This window comes from Bos indicus, chromosome 16 (genome assembly GCF_029378745.1).
Source record: "Bos indicus isolate NIAB-ARS_2022 breed Sahiwal x Tharparkar chromosome 16, NIAB-ARS_B.indTharparkar_mat_pri_1.0, whole genome shotgun sequence".
Classification (NCBI taxonomy): Eukaryota; Metazoa; Chordata; class Mammalia; order Artiodactyla; family Bovidae; genus Bos; species Bos indicus.
In genome coordinates, this window is record NC_091775.1 from 79,850,502 (window position 1) to 79,868,259 (window position 17,758).

The window sequence follows — 17,758 nt, forward strand, 5'->3', positions numbered from 1 at the left end:
AGATGAGAATCTCTATGTCACCGAACACTATCGACCAGGTCCCTGAAGCTCCTCCCTGATTCGCCCGTGAAGAGACGCACTTCACCCAAGAGGTGTCTGTGCTTAAAACCCACCTATCGAATGTTGTAACGTATTTATGTCATTTGATCACTTTCTAACACTACCTCAATACGGAAGGAAAATGTTAACGTTTAGAACCTTATAGTGTAGGAGTTAAAAACAAACTCAGTTTATGTGCAGAATTTTGTAGCAGAGAATTACGTGACAACTAGTAAGGCTTTGGAAAGCAAGGCTGTTTCATCAGGATAAAGAGCTGTGGGGATTAAGAATGGAAATATAGTTTCAGGGAGAAAAAGAAACACATTACAGACAATGGTGATGTGCTTTTTGAGTGGATGCTGCTGAGCATAAACTCACCATGGTATTCATATTTCTCGGGGTGCATTCAAATCAGATGCTCAAATCTCAGCACTGTCGGGATTCTGCCCTGATAAGTCTTTCCTGCACGTTGCATTGTAGCATGCTGAGCAGCTTGCCTGGTCTACACACACACACACACACACACAGACACACACGTACATGCTCTTTCACACTTGTTCAGTTCAGTTCAGTTCACTAGCTCAGTCGTGTCTGACTCTTTGCAACCCCATGAACTGCAGCACACAGAGAAGGCAATGGCAACCCACTCTAGTACTCTTGCCTGGAAAAATCCCATGGACGGAGGAGCCTGGTAGGCTGCAGTCCATGGGATCACTAAGAGTCGGGCATGAGTGAGCGACTTTACTTTCACTTTTCACTTTCATGCATTGGAGAAGGAAATGGCAACCCACTCCAGTGTTCTTGCCTGGAGAATCCCAGGGACAGAGGAGCCTGGTGGGCTGCCGTCTATGGGGTCGCACAGAGTCGGACACGACTGAAGTGACAGCAGCAGCAGGCCTTCCTGTCCATCACCAACTCCCGGAGTTTACCCAAACTCTTGTCCATCGAGTCGGTGATGCCATCCAGCCATCTCAACTTCTGTCGTCCCCTTTTCCTCCTGCCCCCAATCCTTCCCAGCATCAGAGTCTTCCAATGAGTGAACTTTCACATGAGGTGGCCAGAGTACCGGAGTTTCAGCTTTAGCATCATTCCTTCCAAAGAACGCCCAGAGCTGGCCTCCTTCAGAATGGACTGGTTGGATCTCCTCGCGTCCAAGGAGGACTTGTGTGATGTCACCTGTGTGACACCACAAATACCTCCGGAAGTTGCCCAGATGCCTCTTGGGGGAAAACTGTCTCTGGTTGAGGCTCTTTTTTCAGAGGACCATTTCTCGTTCTGTGTTTTGGTCCCTTGGTCCCAAGGCATGCCAGGTCCTAGCTCCCCGCCCAGGGATCGCACCCATACCCCCTGCATTGGAAGGCGAAGTCATCATCACTGAACCGCCAGGAAAGTCCAGAGAATCCTTAGACAAGGAATATAACATTTCTTATAGATTTTTTCAATGTTTAATATTTAAATTTATAATGAAATATGTTAGATGTCCACTAGAAATTATGCAAGAGAGAACACGATTTTTTTTAAGAGGCACGTATGGGCAAACACATTCGAAGAACCCTGAGTTCAATAGAAACATCGGTGGCCAATGAGGGGTGAGCAGAAAGAATGCCGGCCGAGCCTGGGACCCCGGGGGACCTCATGCGGGGCTTGTCCCTCTCAACCTGAACTGCTAGCTGACCCAGACCCAGAGAATTTAAAGGGTAGTTGGACCATCTAAAGGCAGGAGTGGTGTAATATTGGAACACGGCAACTTTGAATACTCAGCAGCTTAAAGAAGCATAACTAATAATGAATATGCACAATTCCTCAACAATTTTAAAGTGGTATTTTTTTGAAGGATAAATTGAGCAGGTCAAGTTCAGGAGAATATGAAGGATTCCCCAGACATGTTAGGACCAAAAGGTCATAGATGACGTGGGATTTCTTTTGACCCTGTTGTAGCCCGTGTGTCAGATTTAGCCACGCTTACTGTGAACTTACTGATGCTGGGAAAGACTGAGGGCAGGAGAAGGGGACGACAGATGGTTAGATGGCATCGCTGACTCGATGAACATGAATTTGAGCAAGCTCCGGGAGATGCTGAAGGACAGGGAGGCCTGGCGTGCTGCAGTCCATGGGGTTGCAAAGAGTGGGACACGACTGAGCAACTGAACACAAGCAAGAACTTGCACAATTGTGTCCCTGTGATTGTCTAGGTTCAAACTTGGGAGTCCAGATGGGCAGAGCCCAGAGGTCTGTAAGTCTGAGACACACACTAGAAGCCAGGCTGGAGAAGGAACCAAACCACCTATCAGATGTGGCAGGAAAACCACAGCTCCTTAAAAAAAAAAAATTCAACGGAGACCATTCTATTTTTTTATATAATTTTATTTATTTATCCGTCCTGTTATTTTATGTTAGTTAGGTGGTCACTGAGCTGCATCTATTGTACAATCCTGGATATTTACAGCAATGATCCCCAAATATCAACTAAATATCAGAGTGTAAGTACAACCCTCTTCTTGGATATCTTTAAAGATGTTTCTTTAAAAAAAAAAATGACTCAGCTAAGTCAAAAAAAAAAAAAAAAGCTGATAATAGCACAGCTAGGAAATGCAGATAGGCAAAACGGAGGAGATAAAATGACCCTGTTCTCCTCACTCAGAGATAACAAAGGCAGAATCTCGGGCGTATTCTTTTGAAACTCTATGTTGAAACTGACAACTCTGGCTCTGTTCCCACTCCTGTTTTTCGCTAAAAAAAACTCTCCAGATGGCCCCTTTGATTTCCATGGTCCTCTGCGGCTATAATGCCCTTTAGACGGGTCGTCTCTACTGACCTTGTGGAGCGCATAAGTGAGGAAGCGGAGGCCCAGGAGGCTCAGCCCACACCCAGGATTGTCCTCTGAGCCCCCAGCCTCCAACACCAAGAGCAGCAGACCTGGAAGCGGCCACGCGTCCACCTCCAGGTGAGCTGCCAACGTGAAAAGCTTCATGCACTCGATCCTAGTTAAGAAGGATCAGAGCAGAAACAGATTCACAGACATAGGAACAGACTTGTGGTTGCCAAGGGAGAGGGAAAGGGAGTGTGGGGCAGGCAGATGCAAAGCACGTATTACTCACAGAGCGGATGGGCAACGAGGTCCTCCTGTATAGCACAGGGAACTGTATTCAGCGTCCTGGGATGAACCACGATGAAAAGAATACAGAGAAGCACGCTAGATGTCTATACCTGAGTCACTTTGGTGTACAGCAGAAATTAACTTCATATTGAAATCGAGTATATTTCAATTGAAGAAAAAAGCAAAACATGAATCAGCCAGTCAAGGGTGCATTTGGTACTTGAATCTTTAAAATCAAAGAAAGTCAGGACACCCCATCCTTGCATGTTCAGAACAATCTTTCTGGAAAGTGCTGCCTGAGCTCTCTCAGGCTGAAACTTTATTGCTGCATCCGTGAACACAAGGCCATCTCGGCCATCAGGCCAGGCACAAACAAAGGCTTAGAGACAAGAAACCAAGCACTGACGAGAGGGCTGTGGTACCATATACAGCGCCCAAAAGTGGAAAAAAGAAGCGGCAAGGGGGCTTCCCAGGTGGCACTGGTGGTGAAGAATCCGCCTGCAGTACAGGAGCTGCAGGAGACATGAGTTCAATCCCTGGGTCGGGAAGATCCCCTGGAGGAGGGAATGGGCACCAGCTCCGGTATTCTGGCCCGGAGAATCTCATGGACAGAGGAGCCTGGTGGGCTACGGTCCATGGGGTCACAAAGAGTTGGACACGCCTGAAGCTACTCAGCACACTGCAGAGTGAGGCAGATGCAGATGTTCAAGCCCCCGGCCTGTGTGGCCAGCAGCATCCTGGGCTCCAGGGACATGACGATGCAGCAGCCCAGGCCGCCGGCTGCCCCGGGACCAGCCAGGCACCTGCGAGGGCAAACCCTGCCACCCCTCCCTCGCCAACAAGGCAGACTCGTCCTCTCTGACCCTCCCTCCCTCAAGGACGGAAGGAACGGAATGTGAGCCCGTTGTATGGAATCGGGTGAGATGGCTGCACTACCTCATGCACGGAGGAGAAGCACATCTGTCCTTCGTAGAAACTCACCTGGACCGAAAGCAAGTTAGGTCCGAGCGACTGTGCGGTCACGCCACGCGCTTCAGGACGTTTAACCCCGTAACTCGGGTTCGTCCTGCAGGGAGGACTTGGAGGCCTGTAAGTGGCCCAGGCATGTCAGTCACTGAGGGTCAGGTCAGATTCAAATCCAGGCCACCTCTCTCCAGAGCTGGGGCTTATGGACCCGAAAAGGACATCTGTTGTTGTGGTTGTCAGTACATTAAATGAACAGCAAATCTCTAGGGATAACAAGCTGCAAAGAGCTAGAGGTACCCACGGATCTTCAAACGAGAATGTCATCCCTACAATCGGTGAGAGCGATTTGGGACGTCCCTGGTTGTCCAGTGGTTAGAACTCTGCCTTTTCACTGCCGACGGCATGGACCCAGCCCCTGGTGGGGGATCCAAGATCCCAGGAGCCACAGGGTGCAGCACCCCGGCCCCCCAAAAAAGGAATGAAACCAATTCTATGAAACTTCTACAGAAGCAGAATATTTTACATGGGGTTAGTACACTATGTTTTATATAATGGATCAACACAGTAGTAATAATGCTGCTTTTATTATTACTCTGAATTCAGTGTCTGGAGGCCTGGGTTAGCACCAGTTAGCACTGGCAACCCACTCCAGCGTTCTTGCCTGGAGAATCCCAGGGACGGGGGAGCCTGGTGGGCTGCCGTCTATCGGGTCACACAGTCGGACACGACTGAAGCGACTTAGCAGCAGCAGCAGCAGCACCCTCAGCGTTAGCAGGATGCACACGACCTAGAGGTAAGGCTGGAAGCCTGTACTCCGGCTCCTCACCCAAGGACCCGGCAGAAGCAGCTTTCAGATGGGAGGCTGGAAAGTCAACGCTGGAGACCCAGAGGAGCCCCACCCACCCTTGCCACCCGGATTCCTCGCCCAGAGCAGCTGAGCCGTCCCAGTTCCCACCTGGCGGCTGTCTCCGGAGAGGATGCCCCCTTCGCCGCCCCCTCCCCAGATGTGACCTCTGCCGTCTAGCCCCCAGTCTCAGAGGCCTCCCCTGCTGCTGGCTGCTTCTCAGTCCTCCTCTCCTGCCCACAGCACGCTCTCCAGGCCCCACCACTGCCTCCTACATCTTCAACACGCCGTCCTTGTCTCTGAAAACAGGCGGGAGCCGGAACTCTCCACTCTAGGCTCTGCCTTCACCTCCCCGCCTTCCCCAAGGCCCTCGCCCTCTGCGGACGGGGCATCGCTGCACTGTGAGGACACACGAAAACACGCTCCAGCCTTGCAGATGATAGATCTTCCTCGCCTGGCAGGACAGCCCTGCTACTTGCTAAGGCATTAAAATGCTTGCCTGTCAGCTGGCCCATAGTCACAACCCTGACACTCCCTCCCAGAGCCGCTGCCTCTGCATCCTAACCCAGGATCCTGAGACCAGCCGGCGTTTCCGCCACTGCCGCGTGGAGTCTGAGCCCTGGGAGGGCTCCCAGAACCTGCTGCCCCTTCCCCAGCCCACAGCCTATGCCAACTGGTTGGTGCCGTCTTGACTGTTGAGTGCTTTGGATCTTCGCCCCGGGTGACGGCGGACGCCTTTTAGAGAAGCACCTTTGAACTACATCCCCAAATCCGGGGATCTGGAGAGGCTGGAACCCAGGGAGCTGGGTGGGAGCTGGCCTGCAGGGACGGGCTGGCCCCTCCGGTGAGCTCGCACTGTCCAAGGCAGGCAAACGCCCAGCTCTTCACTATGTCCCCTGGAAGCTGGGACCAGGAAGTCCCCATCCATCAGTATTATCTGAATCATGTCTTTTCTCTCCTACCTGCCCTGGGGAACCAGGACATTTAAGCAGTAGCAAACAAAAAATGGAAGATGAGCACTAACTCAGATCCGCCCTGGGATTACTCTGCATCCAGCCAAATCAGAGATTAGAGAGCTGCCATCTGACCCAGAAAGTGGAAAACCAAAGTGGGCAGTGACCGTATAATCCATTTATAACCATCCTCTTAAGAGACTCTGGATTGTGTAAAAGCCTGAATGTTGTAGGAAAGAGCCAACTCTGGCGGGAAGTAAATAAATCTAAGTGCTGTGTGTTTGCTTGTTTATTTAGCAAACTATGCTGAGTGCATTTGGGCTCCATAGAAACTTCTTAGATGTTTAACGCTCTGTCTAGAAATATAACCGTTCTTTAACACATCCCATAATTTATTTTGGAATAGCAATTGTGTGGTAAATTTTTAAGAGGGGCATTTAAAAGGCAAGAGAGGAACTTCGCTGGCGGTCCAGTGGCTGGACTCTGTACTCGCAATGCAGGGGGCCTGGGTTCGATCTCTGGCCAGGGAACTAGATTCCACATGCCGCAACTAAGATCTGGTGCAGCCAAATACATAAAATGAATATTTCTTTTAAAAGGCAAGAGAAAAGACAGTTTAGTGCTTTCTCAATAAGTTGTTCTTGTTGAGGCGCTCAGTCGTGTCTGACTCTTTGCGACCCCATGGACTGTAGCCTGCCACGCCCTGCTGTCCACAGGATTTTCCAGACAAGAACACTGGAGTCCATTTCCTTCTCCAGGGGATCTTCCTGACCCAGGGATCGAACCCACATCCCCCGCATTGCAGGCTACCATGTAACCCAGCTATTCCACGTTTAGCTATACACCAGAAAGAATTAAAAACAGGTTTTCAAATAAAAACTTGCACGCAGATGTTCACAGCAGCATTATTTACAACAGACAAACGGTGGAAACAACCCCGATGTCCACTGACAGATGAATGGATGAATGAAACGTGGTCCATCCACACAATGGAACTCAGCCATAACAAGGCATGGAATCCTGACACACGCCACAGCAGAGATGAGCACCAGAAACACATTCTATGCGGGAAAAGCCCCAACAAAAGGCCACATACTGTGGGATTCTGCTGTGCGAAGTGTCCAGAGGAGGTGAGTCCATACAAAGAAGGCAGGGGCCCCGGCAGGGAGAGAAGCGGACGGACTTCTCCATGGGGGCGAGTCTTCTGCTTGGGGCAGGAATTGGACTATGGCGATGTGCTTGACACTGGGAACGTGCCAAATGCCACTGAACGGGACACTTTGGCGTGGTTGACCTGGTGAATTTCGTCATATACACTGTATCACAGTTTTTTAAAAAGGCGAGGGTTAAGAGAAGACCACGGGGGTGTGGGGTCCTGGATACCTGGTCTGGTGCCCACAGCCCTCCCCTCCAAGCAGCCCCCTCCCCCGCCGTCCCCCAAAGCAGCAGCTTCTTGCTCCCACAAAGAGCAGCGCTTCCTCCCGGCTGGCCTTGTTTGTTTCTTTTAAGAGCTCTGATTGGGTTTTGAATCTTCAATATTTAACTTCTTCAATCACACTGCAAAGACTTTTGTGAAGTATTTATTTTCCTGATGCTTTATGTAAAGAGACTAAGGACAGACTATTTCTTCCTTTTACAAACAAGGCGTGGCTTGAGCAAACCAGAAGCAGCCAGCTCTGTTTGTGAGTGCAAGCCTGGTCAGGAGGGCCAAGCCAGAGAAGCTTCGGGTTGGAAAACCGTTTGTTGGCCCCAGATTATAACCTTAAGGCTGGCAGGCTGACCAGCTCTCAGGACGAGGGCTCGAGGAGTAAGAAGGATGGTCTCTGTACCTGGAACCTGTCACCAAAACCAACACAGAGTTCTCCTCCTTTTAATGTCAGGGCGTCTGCACACATGCGTGCAGACAACACAAACATCATCACACTGTTCACTACCAGGAATAGAAGCAGCTCATTTTTTGTCTGTGGAAAACATGGAAAATTCTCCCACATACACTCAAGTCCACACATAAAAAGGGGGGAAAAAAAGATACAATTTTAGATTTCCTATAGATTTCTGAGTCAAAAACAACATCTAAGGTTGCTATCTTAAAACCAAATTAGAGAAATTTTTATGACAGGAAACCTTCCTAACAATGACACCTTATTTCCTGAAAACGACAAGTAAATTCCACATGTTCCCACGCGGAGTGAGCCAGGCCCCCAGGCCCCCGGTCCCATGTCAGAATCGCACAAGTGCGTGTTCACGTCCATCATTTGAGATGGGACACGGTTTGTATTCCGGGGTCCTGATGTTTGAACACTTTGTTAAAGGAGAGCACAGACGAAAATGCAGAAAACATTAACACTTGACAACGGTTTACATGATGCAGTTATTTGTTTATTTGTGGCTGGGCTGGGTCTTCCTTGAGGCTCACAGGCTCAGTAGCTGGGGCTCCGGGGCTCAGCTGCCCCTCTGAATGTGGGATCCTAGTTCCCTGACCAGGGGTTGAACCCGTGTCCCCTACATGGGAGGGCGGAGTCTTAACCACTGGACCACCAGAGAAGCCCCCAGTTTGCTTCGCTGTAACTAAAAACCCTCAGGAAACTCCAAGCTGATTTTGTGCTATTAATATCATGTCTAATGATTGATTTCTACAAAACTTTCCTAACAAGGTGTTTACAGATCCAGGAAACCTGGAGTTACCCTCGTCCCCTTCCAGCCTAGAGGCAGCAGTGAATTAACACAAGACACAGGCCTCCCTGTAGTCACTCAACTGCTTGGGACCTCCTTTTTGCTTTTCCCTTTTGAAGACTATAATTTTACTGAAGCTTAAAGAACAAAGTATTTTTTTAAAATGTGTAAAGGTGCTTCCGTGGTAGCTCAGACGGTAAAGCGTCTGCCTACAATGCGGGAGACCCAGGTTCGATCCCTGGGTCAGGAAGATCCCCTGGAGAAGGAAATGGCAACCCACTCCAGTATTGTTGCCTGGAAAATCCCATGGACTGAGGAGCCTGATAGGCTGCAGTCCATGGGGTCGCAGAGAGTCGGACACGACTGAGCGACTTCACTCACTTCACTCAAATGTGTAACGGAATCACTTGGCTGTGCAGCAGCAATTAACATCGTAAATCAACTATACTTCAATGAAAAAATGAATTTTAAAAATCATTTTAATAATTCCCCTCCACACACACTGGAGAACAAGGGAATTTCCATTCTGCTGGAATTCCCTAGAGCTTGTGCATATTACTCTTTGCTTGTTTTTGAGTTGAAGTATAGTTGATTTGCAATGTCTCAGGTTTCAGTCAGTTCAATCTCTCAGTCGTGTTCGACGCTTTGTGACCCTATGGCCTGCAGCACGCCAGGCCTCCCTGTTCATCACCAACTCTCAGAGTTAACTCAGACTCATGTCCATTGAGTCGGTGACGCCATCCAACCATCTCATCCTCTGTCGTCCCCTTCACCTCCTGCCTTCAATCTTTCCCAGCATCAGGGTCTTTTTAAATGAGTCAGTTCTTTGCATCAGGTGGCCAAAGTATTGCAGTTTCAGATTCAAAATTAGTCCTTCCAATGAATATTCAGGACTGATTTCCTTTAGGATTGACTGTTTTAATCTTGCTGTCAAAGGGACTCTCAAGAGTCTTCTCCAACACCGCAGTTCAAAAGCATCAATTTTTCAGCGCTCAGCTTTCTTTATAGTCCAACTGTCACATCCATACATGACTACTGGAAAAACCATGGCTTTAACTAGATGGACCTCTGTTGGCAAAGTAATGTCTCTGCTTTTTAACATGCTGTCTAGGTTGGTCATAGCTTTTCTTCCAAGGAGCAAGTGTCTTTTAATTTCATGGCTGCAGTCACTATCTGCAGTGATTTTGGAGCCCAAAAAATAAAGTCTCTCATTGTTTCCACTGTTTCCCCATCTATTTGCCATGAAGTGATGGGACCAGATTCCTTGATCTTCATTTTCTGAATGGTGAGTTTTAAGCCAACTTTTTCACTCTCCTCTTTCACTTTCATCAAGAGGCTCTTTAGTTCCTCTTCACTTTCTGCCATAAGGGTGGTGTCATCTGCATATCTGAGGTTATTGATATTTCTCCGGGCAATCTTGATTCCAGCTTGTGCTTCACCCAGACCAGCATTTCTCATGATGTACTCTGCATATAAGTTAAATAAGCAGAGTGACAATATACTTCAGGTATAGTGCAAAGCAATTCAGTTATACATATATAACATGTATATGGGCTTCCCTGGCGGCTCAGTGGTAAAGAATCCGCCTGCCAATGCAGGAGACAGAGGTTCAGTCCCTGGGTCAGGAAGATCCTGTGGAAGAGGAAATGGCAACCCACTCCAATTCTCTTGCCTGGAAAATCCCATGAACAGAGGAGCCTGGTGGGCTACAGTCACTGGGGTCGCAAAGAGTCAGAGACAGCTGAGTGACTAAACAACAACAACAATATATGTATTTTTTTCAACAACATATATATTTTTTCTGATTTTTTTCATATAAGTTATTACAAGATATTGACTATAACATGTGAGTGCTCAGTCACTCAGTTGTGTCCAGCTCTTTCGACCCTGTGGACTGTAATCCGCCAGGCTCCTCTGTGATGGGATTTCCATGGACAAGAATTCTTTCCGGGCAAGAATACTAGAGTGGATTGCCATTCCTCAGTTCCTTGAGCTAAACAGTGGGTCCTTGTTTATCTATTTTTCATTTAGTGGTGTGGATCTGTTAATCTCAAGTTCCCAAGGTAGGCCTCCTGTGTGTCTGAAATGGAGCGAGCGTGGGCCCAGGCAGCCTTGCCCAGGGGCACCTATCCTGTGCCAGCAGTGGGCAGGGCCATGCTGAGTCAGGTCACCAGTGTACACAGCCTCCCGTTCCGGGCCCGAGGGCCTGGGAGGCTCCGTCAAGAATCCTGCCTGGCCGCCACATTCCCATCCTTATCTGACCGCTCCACCTTTTCTGGGAACCTGAGTGACATTCCACGGATGCCTCGGGCACTGCCGGGTGGCTGGTCCTGCTGAAGGCCCGGCTGCTGGTATTCTGAACAACCGGGGTCCCGGGGAGAAGCACCCTGGGCTGGGGAGATGCTTTAATCTTGCCAAGGTATGGCAGCCCCAGACAACGAAAGCGCGCCTCTCCATCCCTCCATCCTTCCTTCAGCGTCTGGCCTGTTAGGCCTTTCAAGTCCCTTTGGTGGAAGGTGGTCAGCCCGCGAGACCGATTTTCTCCTCGGCCTGTACCTGGAGGTGATCCTGATGCTGGGAAAGACTGAGGGCAGAAGGTGAAGGGGGCGGCAGAGGATGAGATGGTTGGATGGCATCACCGACTCAACGGACATGAGTCTGAGTAAACTCCGGGAGTTGGTGATGGACAGGGAGGCCTGGCGTGCTGCAGTCCATGGGGTCGCAAAGAGTCGGACACGACTGAGGACTGAACAACAGCAACAATGTAGCCGAGGATGTGAGCAGAGGTGCCTTCACAGAGAAAGGAGCCACGGCTGCTGCCGGCACGTCCTTCCGTCACAGAGTGCGCCGCGCGCTGGGCCTGTCCCCACAGAAGCCTGGCTCGGGACCAGACTGCCCGTCTTCAAGTTCCAGGCTCCGTGCTCCACAGCCCTGTTCCCTCTGGCCAATTCCTTCACCTTCCTGAGCCTCAGTCTTTTCATCTGCAAAATAGGAGAACAAAAATACCTCCCATTTGATGGGCTTCCCTGGTGGCTTAGATGGTAAAGCGTCTGCCTGCAATGCAGGAGACCTGGGTTCAGTCCCAGGGTTGGAAAGATCTACTGGAGAAGGAAATGGCAACCCATTCCAGTACGCTTGCCTGGAAAATCTCATGGACAGAGGAGCCTGGTAGTCTACAGTCCATGGGGCTGCAGAGAGTCGGACAAGACTGAGCAACTTCACTGTCTTTTCTTCCCATTTAAAGAAAAGACTTGAACAATGAGATTAAAGCGGCCGTGCCTGCAGAGCACTGAGGGTGTTTGTCCTGGGAGCAGCTGATGGCTCTCCTTGTTCAGAGCTCCTCCGCAGCTAGTGCAGTTTTAACAGCTGGGACGGGGCAGGAAGTGGAAACCGTGGCGGAAGAGGAAAGGGGGCCTCTGGGGTGTCTCAGACGCGTTTACAGCCCCAGGTGGAGGAGGCAGAGGCAAAGCGGAGATCAGAGCTTCTGAGCCCCGCAGGTGCCAGGGGAGCCCAAGCTGGAAAGGAGTGGAAGCCCCTCCTGGAGGGAGCTGACGCGGCCCATGGCGAGGAGTCAATCCCGAGAGGGCACGCGGCTTCTTCCACTGATTTCTTTAGCTTCATTCATTCATTCCACTCTGGCCATGCTGAGTCCCCACTGCAGCACACGGCCTTTCTCCAGGCTTATCTGACCCGCAGCGTGAGGGCTCTCAGTTCCACACCCAGGGAGGGAACCCGAGTGCCCTGCGTTGGAAGGCGAGTCCTTACCTGCTGGACCACCTGGGAAGTCCTGTCCCTGGTTTCTCCCTGTTGACAGCCGCCACATACCCTTTGCTGGAGAGGAATTAACACAGATTCAGCCCCTTGCCCCCAGTGCTCCAGACACCCCTCTACTGACCTAGGGAGACTCTCAGGGCTGAGCCCCTTGACCTACTTGCGGGGAGAAGTAGATGCTCACTAAATATTTCCTGACCACATAAATGTTTGGGCAAAGTGGAGTCAAACACGCACGGGAAAAACTGAGGATCAGGAAGCAGAGAGACCAGTCTACTCGAGCAATGCCTGCTCCTTCTTGGGGTCAGGGAGGACAAATGTTTGCTGTAAGAGCCAAGAGTGAATAGTCAGGACTGGGCCGTCCAGATGGGCTCTCTTACAATGAGCCAAGGCTGAAGCCTCACAGGAAAGCGGCCGAGACAATGTGTACACGTGTGTGTGCCTGTCCTTTGTGTGCACACTCGTGTGTGCCTTCCTTTGTGCGTACACACGTGTGTGCCTGTTCTTTGCATGTACACACGTGTGTGGCTGTCCTCCACATGTACGCGTGTGTGCTGTTCTTCACACGTGTGTGTGTGCCCGTCCTTCACGTGTACATGTGTGTGGCTGTCCTTCATGTGCGCCTCCTTTCATATGTACACTTGTGTGTGCCTGTTCTTCACGCGTACGTGTGTGTGCACCTGTCCTTCACATGTACATGTCTGTGTGCCTGTCCTTCAGTAAAATTGTGTCTGGATACAGACATGGGAAGTCTGTATCATTTGCATATGTCATGAACTCTTCTTCTTTTAATTTTTTCCAACCAATTTTAAAAATGTAAACACCACCCTGAGTTTGAAAGGTCCGTAAGAACAGGGGGTGTGGTGGCTCAGCCCCTGCTTTAGAAGGCTCCTGCTCCTGAGTCGGTGGGGGGCTCGGGGGGCCATGGCGGCCACACTGTCTCCCCCTGCCAAGGACATGCGTCAAGGATTCAGGGCCCACCTGAATAATCTCATCTCAAGATCCTTAATTCTATCAGCAAAGACTCCCTTTTCCAAATAAAAGATGACAGTCACAGGCGAAGATAATTCCTGAACCGTCTTTGCTGGATGCACAGTCACTGGCTGCCGACAAACAAACGTAGCTCGACTGGAAAACCACCGTGGGAGCAGCCGACTCGGGCGAAGGTCAGCCTGCGGGCTAACGCTAAGGGGTGAAAGTTTCCTGGAAGAAAGGACGTTCACACAGACTCTGCGAATCACCCAACAGACTGCTTCTTAGTTAAAAAGGAGGCGGACGACTCGGCAGGGAAGAAGTCTGCTGAGCGCCTCTGAGCCAGGCAGTCATGTGTTGTTACTGTTGTTCGGTCGCTAAAGTCCTGTCCAGCTCTTTGTAACCCCATGGACTCCAGCACACCAGGCTCCTCTGTCCTCCACTATCTCCTAGAGATAGTGCTCAGATTCATGTCCATTGAGTCAGTGATGTTGTCCAACCATCTCATCCTCTGCCACCCTCTTCTCCTTTTGCCTTCAGTCTTTCCCAACATAATGGTCTTTTCCTATGAGTCAGCTCTTCGCATCAGGTGGCCAAAATATTGGAGCTTCAGCTTCAGCATCAGTCCTTCCAATGAGTATCAGGACTGATTTCCTTTAGGAGTGACTAGTTGGATCTCCTTGCAGTTCCAGAGACTCTCAAGAGTCTTCTTCAGCACCACAGTTCAAAAGCATCAGCCTTTAGCACTTAGCCTTCTTTATGGTCCAACTCTCACATCTGCACATGACTACTGAAAAAAAACATAGCTTTGACTGTATAGCCCTTTGTTGGCAAAGTGATGTCTCTGCTTTTTAATATGCTGTCTAGGTTAGTCACAGCTTTTCTTCCAAGAAGCAAGCATCTTTTAATTTCATGGCTGCAGTCAGCATCTGCAGTGATTTCAGAGCCCAAGAAATAAAACCTGTCACTGCTTCCACTCTTCCTCCTTCTATTTGCCATGAAGTGATGGGACTGGATGCCACGGTCTTGGTTTTTTTAATGTTGAGCTTCCAGTCACCTTGTTCACTGTCCTCTTTCACCCTCACCAGGAGGCTCTCTAGTCCTCTTACCCTGGCATTCACCTGATGGGGTGCTCTGAGAGGACCCACCTCACCTGAGTAAGACACCAGCTGTCCCTCCGACTCTGCCCAGGAGGACATGCCACAGCCAGATCAAGGCACATTCTGCAGAGTAACTTACCTGGACTTTTCAAAACTGTCAATAATGCCCAAAATGTTAACAGCTGGTCAGTCCAGGTAAAAAGAATACAGGCGTTCATTGTATTATTCATTCAATTTTTCTCTAGGTTTGAAATTTTTCAAAACAACAAGCGAGCTACAACTTAAATGAATACAATGTTGTATGTTAATTATAGCTCAACAAAACTGGGTGGAGAATAATGAAGGATATCATTATAAAAGTGATCCCAGGGCCATGTTTAAAAATCAGAAATGAACTAAAAAGAGAATCTTTGAAAACCATTTGAATGATGGAAGCCTTGCTTGCCAAAGCTTCACATAATAAAAACTAACGAGAGGGACTTCCCTGGCGGTCCGGTGGTAGGACTCTGTGACCCCAGTGTAAGGGGCGTGGGTTCAATCCCCGGCCAGGGAACTGATCCTGCACGCTGCTACTAAGAGCCAGCACAACCAAATAATATTTAAAAAGAGGAAGAAAACACTGAGGTCCAAATGAGAGAAGGAAGGAAGGAGGGAAGGGATTTTTAAAAACCTGAGGCTCAGCTGCAGAGCCTGCACAATTTCCTGAGCAGGGGTTTCTGGGAAGGTCGCCCATCCCTCCGTCCCAGCTCTGACTGAGCCCCGGAGGCGGGGGCGGCGGGGAGCGGGGGGCGAGTCTGGGCCCAATCCATCTGTGTGTCACAGCGGCTGCTGCGTCAGATGGAGTCGGGTGGCTGGACCCTGGCATGCAAGAGCAATAAACACTGCCCACCTGACTCCGTATTTCCGCCTCTGTTTTGTAACCCAAGTCCAGCTTGCTTATCTGTAAAATCATCGTGTTAGGCAGCTTGAACTGTGACCTGACCACTGAAATGCAAACAACTTCAGAAAAATGAAGTTATTCTAGTCGGTAGATGTTTTCCTTGGAAATGACAACGAAGCACAGAGATACGGAGTGGCTTCATGCCTGAGATATTCTTGAAATGCAAACCAAACCTCTGTAGCTTTTTATCCACCCCAGGCACTAGCCCCAAAATATTAGACTCCAGTTATCATCTTTAATTAATTCAATTCTACACCGAATTTGGAATTCTTCAGTAACTCTCCTTTCCAAAACTGCATCTGAGGTAGTGATGCATTTTATTAGGAGCTCTGCAATAGCTGAACTCTACATAACACGAATATCAAAGATCCAAAAATAAAATGACCTGGAAAGAGAAGGTCAGTTTTTCCTACAAAAGTTTCAACTTTATCTGTGAAATAAATATAATGCACGTACACGTGTTTGTTTGGCCAAAAATTTGCCCAAAAATCCAGATTTTTGTTAAGTGCCTAACAGTTGTCAGACACTGCGGAACTCCATTTCCATGAGGTAGTTTGTAAAAGTGACCGAAATGTCTTTCCTGCACCCGTTTTCTCAGTCATAGTGAGGTTCTTCCCGTCAAAAGTCAGGTTCCCCATGCCTTGCAAATCCGTCCCGGGGCTTGTGTCGCAAATGTGATGCAAGTCGTGACTTTAACGCCGCCTCCCCCCATGTATGTGGGGGTGCTCTCTCGCTGCACCTGGGGGCCCAGCACCCCCGAGTGAACAGGCCGAGTCAGCCAGGTGGAGCAGAGACTCCAGCCACCCTCCAAGCACTGCAGCAGGGCCTCCTGGGCGTGTGGCCACCAATTAGCCCACCGCTGACTCTAGGCACACCACCCACCCAAGAGAAATCCCAGGAGCTGCCACACCCGAACCCTCTGACCGCAGAATCACAAGCTAGAGACTTGGTTGTTTGAAGCCACTAAATCTGGCAAGAGCTGGAGGGACTGTGGTCCTAGCAAGAAGCCATCTGATTAAAACGGGACAACATTTCACAATTCAGAACACTATATCAAGCTTCCCTGTGGTTCAGACGGTAAAGAATCCACTTGCTGTGCGGGAGATGCAGGTTCAATACCTGGGTTGGGAAGATGCCCGGAGGAGGGAATGGCAGCCCACTCCAGTATTCTTGCCTGGAGAATCCCATGGACAGAGGAGCCTGGCAGGTTACAGTCCTTGGGGTCGCACAGAGTCAGACAGGACTGAGCGACTGACATGTTGAAACAAACTGTAATTCACACACTTGACATGGTTCTTTCTTATAACATCAGAGATGCAGGCTCACGTCCACTTGCTCCAGACGGTGGCGTGATGGGCAGAACTACGGTCCTGCTAAGCCCACCGACCGAAGCTCGGGGACAACACTGTGGTTTACTCAGCTAGCGTTTCCGCAGCATCTGTTGAGTCCACAGGAACCTGGAGGTGATCAAAGGAATCAGGCTCTACCCTCAAATCCTTGCTCAAGGGAAAGCACGTAGGAATCAGATGGAAATAGACTCTGAGCATCGCTGGGCGTAGAGGGTGGGGGGAAGAGATGGGACTAAGACCTCCAGGCCCTGACACCCGGGAGTCAGCCTGGAAAGTGGGGAGGGGGGTTACAGGGCAGAGAAGCAAAGGAGAGACCTAGCCGGCACCCTGTTCTTTACAACTTCAAGTCCTTCCTGGGACTGGAACCCAGGACGCAAGTAGAGAAAGCAGCAGGGTGAGCGGAGCCGAGGGGTGGAGGGGAGGCGAAGGTCATAACGGTGCACAAACGTATCACCCTAAGACACTGCCCTGGGACTTCCCTGGTGGTTCAGCAGCTGAGAGCCTGCCTGCCAATGCAGGGGACACAGGCTCGATCCCTGGTCCAGGAAGATTCCACGTGCCGAGGAGCAATTAAGCCCGTGCTCCTCCACAAGAGAAGTCACCACACCCAGCCCACACGCCACAGTGAAGAGCAGCCCCACGACTAGACAAGCCTCTGCACAGCAATGAGGACCCACCGCAGCTGCAAACAGATCTTTTTTAAAAAATGCTGCATTCCGTTCTCAAGGTAAACGGGAGCCACTGGCAGTCGCTGAGGCAGGGAGAAGACAGGACAGGTTCCGGGGCGAGAACGCTGAGGGGATGCTCAGCGGGAGGCAGGGGACCGACCGCGTGGAGCTGCGGCTGCACTGCAGACCCCCGGGGAGGCCTTCACTGAGGGGCCCTCCGGAGGCTGGAGGATGGGGACCAACCCCAAACCCGGGCACGCTGTGGGCAGGGGAGTCAGGAGGGGAAAGACGCCGTCAGGGTGACCCGTGGGCTCAGCGATGTCAGGGGGCAGGCTGGGGGTCGCCACTGACAGGTGAGGGTGGGATTCAGGCTGAGCTGGGTATCC

At 50.3% G+C, this 17,758-nt stretch overlaps 1 long non-coding RNA gene across 1 annotated transcript; it reads right to left on the reverse strand.

The window, feature by feature from the left end:
- Positions 1–8,256: 8,256 nt before the first annotated feature.
- Positions 8,257–16,792, reverse strand: LOC139176462 (uncharacterized). The gene is made up of 2 exons (XR_011560975.1): positions 12,338–16,792; positions 8,257–11,553 (listed from the first exon to the last, which is right to left on the reverse strand). It is a non-coding gene; the product is annotated as an uncharacterized lncRNA (long non-coding RNA).
- Positions 16,793–17,758: the final 966 nt, after the last annotated feature.